At 37.1% G+C, this 12224-nt stretch overlaps 1 pseudogene; it reads right to left on the bottom strand.

Moving 5' to 3' along the window:
* Positions 1 to 1586: 1586 nt before the first annotated feature.
* LOC149302369 (lengsin-like) lies at positions 1587 to 11846 on the bottom strand (annotated as a pseudogene).
* Between the last annotated feature and the right edge of the window lie 378 nt (positions 11847 to 12224).

The raw sequence follows: 12224 nt of genomic DNA on the forward strand, positions 1-12224 counted from the left end.
CAGCGCAAGCTTAACTTTTCTTGCAAAAGAATTGCAGTAGAGTTGCCAACTTGAGTTAACATGCTAGTCAAGTTCAAAAGGGATTTAAACTCACCAAAATCAAAGCTCCATTACCAGCAGTCAAGCTTAATTCAATGGTAACATGACAGGACATTCAAATTACCCAGTTTGACAGCACTTGGCTTAACGTGATTTGTAAACAAATTAAGTTGTTCAAGTCTACTAGATAAGTAGATTTTAGTTACCTTTGTAACTCAACTGACAACTTTGGTTGTTAGTAAATATGCCTTTGTAAAGATTTGTAAAATGTTCATCTCAATGTTTATTATTCTACATTAATTTCTCTTTTGAACATTTCTGTATTTCAAAGTACTAGCTTTTTTTTTAAAAAAAGGAACAGCAGTAACGGAAGTCAAACTTTATAAGATTTTTTTAAATGTTGCCAATGGTATTCATTATAACAGGGAATCCCAAATACATTTCTCTGAAAACATATATTCCAATATTTTACCTCTAATAGATATGTTTATTTATTTTATTTTTTAAATACCGTATTTGCTCGATTATAAGACAAGGTTTTTTCCAGAGCAAATGCTCTGACCTCAGACCTCAGCATTGCTGCGGGGGATCTGGATCCTCCTGTCTCTACCCCCCCACACACTTACCGGTACTTCTGATTCCCCGGTGCTTAGTCCGGGCAGCGTGTAGAGCTCTACACGATTTGCGTACACAACTTCCGCTGCGCAGACCTTCCCCGGCTGTCAGAGATCAGAGTTCCCCATGATCTCCGACAGCCGGGGAAGGTCTGCGCGATGGACATAGACAACCCCCGCTGCTAACCGCACCTCCTCCCGGCTGCAGCAGAAGTTGTCTACACGAATCACGTAGCGCTCTACACGCTGCCCAGACTACGCACCGGGGACTCAGAAGCTCCAGTAAGTTTGGAGGAGGGAGGGGGAGGGAGTGTTAAATGGGGGGCATAAGGCATTTCTGGAGGCAGAGTGCTCTATGAAATGCCTTTTAACCCCCTTAATGCCACTCTGCCTCCAGAAATGGCTTTTAAACCCTCTATACGCCACTCTGCCTCCTGAAATGCCTTATACCTCCCTATATGCCACTCTGCCCCATAATATGCCTTTTAACCCCCTAAATGCCAGAGTGGCATATAGGGGTATAAGGCAATTCTGGAGGCAGAGTGGCACATAGGGGGTCAAAAGGCATATCATGGGGCACAGTGACATTTAGAGGGGTAAAAGGCATATCATGGGGCACAGTGGCATATAGGGGGTATAAGGCATTTCTGGGGCAGAGTGGCAAGCCAGTGGGCAGATGTGCATAACTGGGGGGGCAGGTTGGAAAAAAAAAGGAAATAAAATAAATATTTTTCTCAATCATAGCTTTTATTTAAAAAAATTGTTCACATAGTTTACATGAATTAACATTTACTGGTAAAACTTTTTTCCTATAGGGTTGTCTTATATTCAGGCTTTCTCTTTTTTTCATAAATTAATATTCAGATTTTGGGGGGTCGTCTTATAATCAAGGTCGTCTTATAATCGCAAACCGCAAATACGGTAAATGTAGTACTAAATAAAATATTCTAAAAAAGTATTTCTCTCTGAGTCTGCTTCCTCTGTTTCTAGCTCATAACAGTTCATTGCAATAAAATATTGTATAAATGCCTCTCCCAGTGCTTCTCTCATGTATTTATCTTCTTCGAGTGCCAAAAGAGCATTTTGGTGGAGACTAGAGTTGCTGTTTCTACCGTCTGAAAAGTCAAGATCTCTCCTAATTCCATCCAAACCTGCAGCAACAGTGGCTGCAAGTACTAAATACGGATTTGCTGTGGCTGATGCCAACTTGTTTTCAATGTAAGTGCCATTATGACCATGGCATTTGATGTTATATGCAGAGCTGTTGTCGTTATATCCCCAAGTGGCACAGATGCTTTCTTGTGAATCTTTAGCATCCTTTAAGAAACGTTTACGACAGGAAATTCCAGGCGCTACTAAGCAACTTAGTGCTGCGGAGTGGTGAAGAAGGCCTGATAACCATTTTTTCCCCAATATCTGTGAGTTGTTGAACTTGAGATTCATTGTAAAATAAATTCTTAGCTCCATTTAAATCCCACAAGCTATGTGATAAAAGACCAGAATTCCAGAACCCTTCATTGCCTGTATAAAAACTTGCTATATAGCTATGTTTCTTGGCTACCTCCTTTATGCCAGTCCTAAAAGTGAATGTATTATCAGCACATGTTAGTCCATATTCAGGATGAAAGGACACCTCCACTTGCCCAGGCCTGTGGGAAGATGAAAAGCTTTCAATACTTCCACCTGTATAATACATTCCATCAAACAGCTCTAGCATGTATAATTGGTCATGGTCTGTCATTAAAGTTGCAGCAGGGAAAGCTATGGTCTTAGAATTTATAATCTCAGCAACACCAAAAATGCAAAATTCATAGGTAAAAGCAGCACAGTGAAAAACCACTTTCTTGGAGTTGATTAAGCAGTTGCTTGTATACATATCTTGGAGAGGTTAAAAGAGGATCCCCCAAATCAGTATATGAATCACAAATAACTCTTCCTGTTTTATATGCCCAGGGTAGGATCCTGAATGTTTTAATATCTGGTTTCAGAATAATATCACTATTAAAATGTGCTTCATTTATGTGGTCTACTTCATTATCCTTTGGATTTGTGGTTAATTCTAGGTAACTTCTCGGCATATAAACACCACTTATTGCTTTTTCCTAAAAAAAAAACCACACACAAAGGGTTAACAAGGTATTGCCATTCAATACTGCTAAATTCAAACTGCTACTTTGATCAGTTTCTACAAAGAAAACTTGAGTTGTACATGCTGTGGGCTAATTAAGTCTGGGAAATCAGCTGACATGTTGTTATAAAACTAATGTGTCATAAAATGTTTTGAAATGTTATAGCCCAAGACAATATTGAGCACTAATACAATAGAACCTCTAAATTAACCCCTTTATGACAAGACTGTTTCTTACTCGTAGTACATTTTGGGACAATGACTCTTGGGACAATGGCTGTTTAGCTGTAATTTTCTTCTTTCCCATTTTGTGCACCCACACATATTATATATTGTTTTTTTATGGACAAACAGGGCTTTCTTTAGATCCTTTCTCCCCACTTTCTTAGAAATGTTTTTTACTCATCTGCAAAAACGAATGAAAAAACCTGCTAAATAAATTCTACTATTTGTCTGGAGTTTAGAAATACCCAATGTTTTTATGCTTTTTTCTGCACATTATGGGGCAATAAGTACTAGTAGCTTTTGCTATTTCAAAACCATTTTTCCCCAAATCTGGTCATTCTGCCCCATGTGCTATTTCAGGTATCTTTGAGGCTGGTCAATGCAATTTACCCCATCAAACCATATATTTTTGAAAACTAGACATCCCAAGGTATTTCAAATGCTCGTATTGTAACCCTTTCCATGCACTAATTCTACCACTAGCCTTTGTCAAACTCATTTTTCACACATGTTGTACTCCAGGTATGAATTTACTGCTCCTGGTATATGTCACTGCCAAACAACACCCCAATATGTGTTCAGCAACATCTCCTGAGCGCAGTGATACCCCAGTGATGGATTGTTGGATTATTTGGGAGGTTAAAGACCACCTTTGTGAGGTGTGTATTTTTTTGCCATTTAGGCATCTGGTCAGTCTGTGCCCACGTCCCATATTTGGGACATCTTTGAAGCCGGCAAATTTAATTTACCACATCAAATCATGAATTTTTTTAAACTAGGCACCCTATGGGCATTTATAATGCCAATATTTTAACTCTTTCAATGCCGGAATTTTTTTGGGAAGATATAGGGCTAATTGTAGGACTTGCTCATAAAAAAAATGTGTGTGTGTATATATATATATATATATATATATATATATATATATATATATATATATATATACATACACACACATAATTTGCACTTTTTTTGGTGACAGTGGGGAATTATTTTTACATGTTACCATATATATATATATATATATAATTATTTTTTTTTTTACTATTTAAATCACAACCGGCTCGGGGGGCGTGATTGACAGACCAGATTTGCACCTGGCTCGGGGCGTGTTTGCATCACTGGTCTGTTGTTTAAACCGCCGATCGCCGTCAATTACGGCGATGGGAAGGTCTACAAAACCGTGATGCCGCCGATCGTGGCGAAAACACCGCGATCAACAGCAAATTACGCTACCACGTGGATTGTCATTAAGGGGTTAAAGTTCAAGACCTTTAAAAAAGTATTCTTTCCTAAGTTAGAGTAATTTGTGCTTTGAGTTTACTTTGAGGAAAAAGGAAATTACCAATATTTGGTGTATTTGGGCACCAGGGGGCTCTTCGTGTTCGTCTTTGGCAAAAAAAATAAATGTTCATATTCCGCGAATATTCGCCCATTCCTGTCTTTTCTTCGGGTGAATATTCGTGGACATTCTTCGTGTTCGTTTTTTTATAAGGGGTTAATACGGGGTTAACGCATACCGCAGCAGCTCTGGCGCCAGGAGTTTAAATGTCCGACGATCGCCTCCTAAACTTAAATGGTGTCGCTGGAATGCCTCGATCAGGAGGCATCCAGCGACACCAAACACTAACCTTTTGATGGGCTGTGACCGCTCCGGAGAGCGGTCACAGCCGCAGCTGCCGGCAATCTTCGCCATCAAGGAAAATGGCCGCCGTCCTGTAACAGGAACCACAAATTTTAAAAGTTCGCTAGATGGTCCAGACCATCTAGAGAACTTTGGCTCCACTTGCAGGTTGAATACAGGTACTGCATTCACCATGCAAGTCAATGGAGCCCAGCTTTCTAATCACAGTGTGATTAGTAAAAATAAATTAAAAAATAAAATAAAATTAATAATAATTAGAAAAAAATTGTAAAAAAACAGTAAAATGTAAAAATCATTTCCCACTGATGTCACTATCAGGGGAACCTCCAAGTTGAAAAAAAATGTTAAATTTTTTTTAAAAAAAAATAATAAAAAAAAAATATATATATATATAAAAAATATATTTTTGTGAGCAAGTCCTAAAATTAGCATATTAGCTTAAAACAATTCTCGCATGGAAAGAGTTAAAATACTGGCATATTAAATGCCCGTGGGGTGTCTACTTTTAAAAAATGTATGATTTGATGGGGTAAATTGAATGGGCCAGGTTCAACAACGTCCCAATTAACACGGGGGGAAGGATGGCCACACATCTAATTTCCAATTAGAAAAATGCACACGTACCAAATGTGGCCTTTTAGTTCCCCCAAAAAATGACACACCCATGCATGTGGGGTATCACTGCACTCAGGAGATGTTGCTGAACACATTATGGGGTGTCGTGTGACAGCGGCATATACCAGGAGCTGTAAATTCATACATAAAGTAGGTGTGTGTGGGAAAAATACACACACAAAAATATTACTGCAAACTTTGAAAAAATGCTGGTGGTAAAATATGTGCATGCAAAGAGTTAAAATACCAGCATTTAAAATACCCTGTGGTGTCTAGTTTTGAAAAATATATGGTTTTGTTGGGCACACTGAAATGGCCTGGCTCAAAGATGTACCAAATAGGGCATGGGCAGTGGATCCCAAATGCCAAAGTTCAACATTGAAAAAAGCGCATGCCCCAAATGTGGCCCTTTTGCCCCAAAACAGCCAGGCAAAATCATTCATGTGAGGTATCGCTGTACTCAGGAGATGTTGCTGAACACATATTGGGGTGTTTTGTGATAGTGACATATACGAGAACATTTTAATTCATACCTGAATTAAAATGTGTGTGGAAAACCAAATGCAAAAAAATGACTACCACAAAGTTTGACAAAGACTGGTGGTAGATATGGTGCATGGAAAGAGTTAAAATACTAGCATTTGAAATACCCTGGGGTGTCTAGTTTTCAAAAATATATGGGTTTATTGGGCACACTGAAATGGCCCGGCTCAAAGATGTACCAAATAGGGCATGGGCAGTGGATCCCCAAATGCCAAAGTTCAACATTGAAAAATGCGCATGCCCCAAATGTGGCCCTTTTGCCCCCAGCCAGGCAAAATCATTCATGTGGGGTATCGCTGCGCTCAGGAGATGTTGCTGAACACATATTGGGGTGTTTTGTGATAGTGACATAAACTAGAACATTTTAATTCATACCTGAAGTAAAATGTGTATGACAAAACAAATGCAAAAAAATGACTACCATAAAGTTTGACAAAGACTGGTGGTAGATATGGTGCATGGAAAGAGTTAAAATACTAGCATTTGGAATACCCTGGGCTGTCTAGTTTTCAAAAATATATGACTTGATGGGGTAAATTGCATTGGCCGGGTTCAAAGATACCCGAAATGGCACATGGGGGGAAGAATTACCAGATTTGGAAAAAATGGCTTTGAAATAGCAAAACGCTACCTGTACTTATTGCCCCATAATGGGTAGAAAAAAGCAAAAAAAACATAAAAACATTGGGTATTTCTAAACTCAGGACAAATAGTAGAATCTATTTAGCAGGTTTTTTCATTGCCTTTTATAGATGAGTAAAAGATTTTTCAACTAAAAGTTAGAAACAGTCATTTTTTTCTAAATTTTTCACCATATTTTATAATTTTTTTAATAGTAAATAATATGATACAATCAAAACAATGTCATCTAAAGAAAGCCCTTCTTGTCCTGAAAAAAACAATATCTAATGTGTGTGGGTTCAGTAAACGGGAAAGAAGAAAATTACAGCTAAACACAAGCAGCGCAGAAATGTTAAAAAGGCCATTGTCACAAACGGTACAAAAAGTAAAATCAGCCTTTGTCTCGAAGGGGTTAACTTAGTTCTCAGATATAGCAGTTTGAGAGATTAATTTGATGGAATTGGTATATATGCTGAGGTTTAGAAAAATGTTAAGTATTTTTCGATATTTTTTGATATGTTTTGAATAATTTTATAATGTGTTATGTAGTGCATTATTTTAATGGTTAATGATTATTTAGTGTTCTAATCAATAGACATACAGCATCAGGCAATAAGATGATTTTACACAAAATAGCACTAATTCATTTATTTATTATTTGGTACATGATCACATTATTTATTCATATTTATATGAATGTTTTTTTCACATGATTTTGGGTTTTCAACACATTTGGGTTAAACATATAATTATTTATAGGTTCTTTTATATATTATAATTGATACATATACATGTAGCTATAACATATTTACATAAGCACATTAACATATATATTATGTGATTATATATTCTACACATTCACTATTTTTTATTTTAGTATATATATTAAGTTTTTTGTTTTGATATTCTGTATTTTCTAATATATACATCTCAGGTGATTCTGTACACACACAGAAAGCACTCTATATATATATATATGTAAAGGTATAAATAAGAGGTTCACATATTGGCACAGGAGACACGCATCATGCAGATTCACTGCAGTTTAAAGGTATGCGTTGTCATGACGACCTGGAGATTAGAGAGAGGGTCTAAAATTAGATCTGTTTTTTCTTTCTTGATATTTTTTATTTTTTAAGATTATAGTAGATGTGGTATACATGAATAAAGCACTCCATATATACACACTAAAGTACAATTAAGGGATTCACAGATCGGCACAGGAGATACATAGTATGCAGATTAGTTGCAGTTCAAATGTACGAGTTGTTACAACACTTTAGAGATCAGATTGCAGATCTAAAACAGTATATTGTTAATCCACACATATATATAATCAGAATATATACACACATTCACATATTTATTTATTAATTTTATAATACAGATATCCACTATTCTTTACAACATTGTCTAATCATTATAATTTTGTCTTTTTTATGTATATTTATTCACAAATTTATCACTGCTGATCCTGTATACAGGAGTACAGCATTATATACACAAATATAAAGGCACAAATAAGAGGTTTACTTACCGGCATATGAGACACGTATTATGCAGAGTAAATGGAAACGTTGCCATGACGATCCGGAGCTCACACAGTGTGTCTGAGACCCGGAAGCATTGCTGATATTATGCACATGCGTATCTGGGAATGGTACACGCCGGGCTTGAATACCTCGAGCACTACAGGTGTGGTAGGTCTTGTTGATGATATTTCTTGCTATAAATACGATTCACACTGCTTTTCTGACATGTCCTGATGAAAGTCTAATAAATAGACTGAAACATTGATTGGAAAACTGCAGTTTCTGGAGTGATTATTTAACCCCTTCGTGACAAAGGCTGATTCTATTTTTTGTACCCTTCGTGACAATGGCTGTTTTATCGTTTCTGCGGTGTTTGTGTTTAGCTGTAATTTTCTCTTAACCCATTTACTAAACCCACACAAGTTATATATTGTTTTTTTCAGGACAAGAAGGGCTTTCTTCAGACACCATAATTTTTTATATATGATGTAATTTTCTATAATAAAAATAATAAAATATGACGAAAAATTGAAAAAAAAAAAAATTTTCTCACTTTTATTTGAAAAATCTTTTATTCATCATAAAAAACTACTGAAAAAACCTGCTAAATAGATTCTACTATTTGTCCCGAGTTTAGAAATACCCAATGTTTTTATGTTTTTTTGCTTTCTTCTACACGTTATGGGGCAATAAGTACAAGTAGCGTTTTGCTATTTCAAAACCATTTTTCTCTGAATCTGGTAATTCTGTCTCCATGTGGTATTTGGGGCATCTTTGAAGCCAGCAAATTAAATTTACCCCACCAAACCATATATTTTTGAAAACTAGACACCCCAGGGTATTTTAGATGCTGATAGTTTAACCCTTTCCATGCACTAATCCTACCACCAACCCTTGTCAAAGTTTGTGATAGTAATTGTTTTTGCTGTTTTTTAAACATACTTTGTACTTCAGGTGTAAAATTACAGCTCCTGGTATGTTGTTGCTGTCACACAACACCCCGATATGTGTTCAGCAACATCTCCTGAGTACATTGATACCCCACATGCATGGGTTTGTCAGATTGTTTGGGGGCAAAAGGGCCAAATTTGGAACATGCCTCCTCAGCCGTATACCGCTGCATGGCAACAATTGCAGCAAAAATAGTGGGGAAGGAAAGGGTTAATGGCTCTAATAAAAAAATTTTAAAAAACCCTAAAAAAAAAGTACAAAAAAAAATAAAAGTAAAAAAAAATGTAAAAAAAAAGAACCCCAAAAACAATTGCCACTATGCAAGATCACTGTTTATGCAGTGATCAATGGCAATAAAGGGGTTAATATTAAATGGGTGGCTCTTATAAGAGCCTTTGGATCAATATATATATATATTATTGAGAATACCTGAAAACACACTGATCTGTCTCTCTCCCTCACTAGAAGCAAGTGAAGGAGGGAGGCAGATCATGATCACTCTTATGAGTGATCTGACCACTAGGGGTGTTATTCACTGGATGTCCATGACATCCAGCAACACCCCCCCCCCGATGATGACAGCAGGCTCCGCCCCCGGCTTGATGGGCGCCGCCATCTTGAAACACCGCGTGTGTTTTGAAGACGCCGGTACCGGGAAGGTAAGTTAAGCATTTAGGAAGCGATCGCGGGTCGCTTCCTTTGCTAAACAGGTGTTGCAAAGATGCCTCGATACTGAGGCATCTTAGCAACACCAGCTAAGCAAAGGAAGCGACTCGCGATCGCTTCCTAAACCCGTTTTTCGGCGGCGGGTGCCGCCATGTTTTATTTGCTCCTAGGAGCTATCGGGGGGGGCCGGGAATGTTTTTTTTGGTGTTGCTCAATGCCTCGATGTCGAGGCATTAGAGCAACACCGTTTGAGTGAAAAAATCGATCACGGATCGATTTTTTCACCCATTTAAAGACGTGCCGGTCCTGGCACGTCAATTGTCATAATCGTCACAATTTTCGGTGACGTGCCCGGACCGGCAATTGTCATCAAGGGGTTAAAGAAGACCCTGGAGTGCCGGTAACTATTTTTGGATGTTTTATGATTTGCTGTTGCAGCTACTTGGCACCGGGCTAAAAAGGTGGTGATTGGTGTGCAATTGTTAATTTTGGACATTCTACTTTACAATATATATCCAAAAAAAGTTATTCAGAAACAAACACGAAGCAAAGGGATATAAACAACAAACTAATTACAATGGATTTGTTAACAAAACAAAATGGACATCGTCATAGAAACAAGGCAGTGCTGTAGAGTTATTTGCATAAGGGGATGCTGTATCCTTTAATGCAAAGCAGTTTATTAATAAGAATATTCAGCTATATGAAATGACTGAATAGTCCTTGTCTGAAAATTAATGGACCAAAAAATAAAAAGGGAGAATTTGTCCGAATTATTTTTGATCCATTTGCACTATTCTATTGTATAACCCATGTACCAATGGGCCAGTTGAGATCAGAAGAACTTATCTTGCAGACTGATAATATGGAAAATGTATGCAGTGTGCTTCTGCAAGCTGCTTGGTTATGTGAAACCCTGCAGGCTGCTCTGCACAATTACATCATATGATGTAAGAACAGCAAACAAGCTGCATATTCAGGTCAGTGCAATTGGAGGCATGGGCCTAACAGTACAGTAATCATTTAAGTTAATCGCAGATTAAATATAGTTGCCTGTGATTATTGATTATTTTTAAAAAACCTACAATATACAGTTTTATAACTAAACAAACCCATTTAATTATCATTAAATCATGAGTCAATAATAAGGAAAATCAATATAGCCATATGGGCCCACTCTCTCAGCTCTCCCCCTGGTTAATTCAAATCCTTTTTTATATTTACTTATTATTAGGCAAGGCAACACAAAGTCTGAGCCATGTGTGCGTTGCCTGGGAAAGGCTGACCGTGAAAGGTGAGTGATTGTGTGTTTCTGTGTTACAGTGAGTATGTCTGTATGTTGAAGTAAGAGTATGTGTTGGTCTGTGCATAAGTTAGAGTGAGGAGAAGGGTCCAGGGGCCACTTGGTTTTACACACCTACTGGGAAAGGTGCCACCCTTCCCCTTGTTAAGGAATGCTTGGAGATGCTGTAACTCATTTCTCACCCCTCTGATACTGCGAAAGTTAAATTAACTTAAACAACAATTAAAAGGTATGCTTATGTTTAACTCTTTGAAACTCTATGATTTCTAAGCTTACCAGTAAAATCACCTGGGCCAATGTCAAAAGGTATTCCAGTTGCTGTACTTGATTTATCTTGTGATAATGATTTGGTTAAATTAATTGGCTGTACAGTTTCTTTCTCTTCCTGGGACTGTTGGAATCCTGTTGAAATTTTATCATTTGTAGTTTCCATGGGTTGGATTGCTTCACAATTTTTTATCAAGTGTAGTCTTGGAATATGCTTTTCCACATTTGGCCGGAATGTTTCAAAAGTTAAACCTGATTTTACAACTGCATTCTCACCAGATTTTGGTAGATGTATATGGGCTATGTATGTACTGTGTTTGGGACTAAATTTGTTGTTGCTGGTAATTAATGGGCTCTCCTTGAGTAGGTTTTTTAGTTCTTCCAGGGTCTCTTTTGGCATTGCTGATCCAAAAGCTAAAACATGTTTGTCGCTTGTTTTATATTTTACTTTTTCTTGAGAAGTATCTTCAGTATTTTTGGAACTAGTGGTTTGCTGCGATTCCACTAGCATGGTATCCACACTTTGTTTCTCCTGTTTCATTTTAGATGAGTCCTCTCTTCTGATATTTGTGTCACTATAATCTTGTCCTTCATCCTTGTGAAGAGTTTTAGTAGACAAATTATGAGATGTTTCATAAGAAGTAGCTAGGACGTTTTCAATATTATCATATATCTTTTCAAAATTAGAATGGTTCATGGAGTTTGCAAAATGTGATGTATCTATTTTCTCCCATTTTAACCCCTTAAGGACCGGGCTCATTTTTCGTTTTGTACCCTGTGGGACCGAGGCTGTTTTGACACTTTTGTGGTGCTTGTGTTCAGCTGTAATTTTCTCCTCACCCATTTAGTGTACCCACATAAGTTATATATTGTTTTTTTCAGGACAAGATGGGCTTTCTTCAGATACCATTATTTTGATCGTATCATCTTATTTACTATAAAAAAATTTAAAAAACATGGTGAAAAATTGAAAAAAAAACACATTTTATGACTTTTATTTGAAAAATCTTTTACTCACCTAAAAAAGCAAGTAAAAAAACTAGCTAAATAGATTCTACTACTTGTCCTGAGTTTA

The sequence above is a fragment of the Sceloporus occidentalis genome, unplaced genomic scaffold (genome assembly GCF_023333645.1).
Source record: "Sceloporus occidentalis isolate IW3139 unplaced genomic scaffold, rSceOcc1.0.p SCAF_19, whole genome shotgun sequence".
NCBI lineage: Eukaryota > Metazoa > Chordata > Lepidosauria > Squamata > Phrynosomatidae > Sceloporus > Sceloporus occidentalis.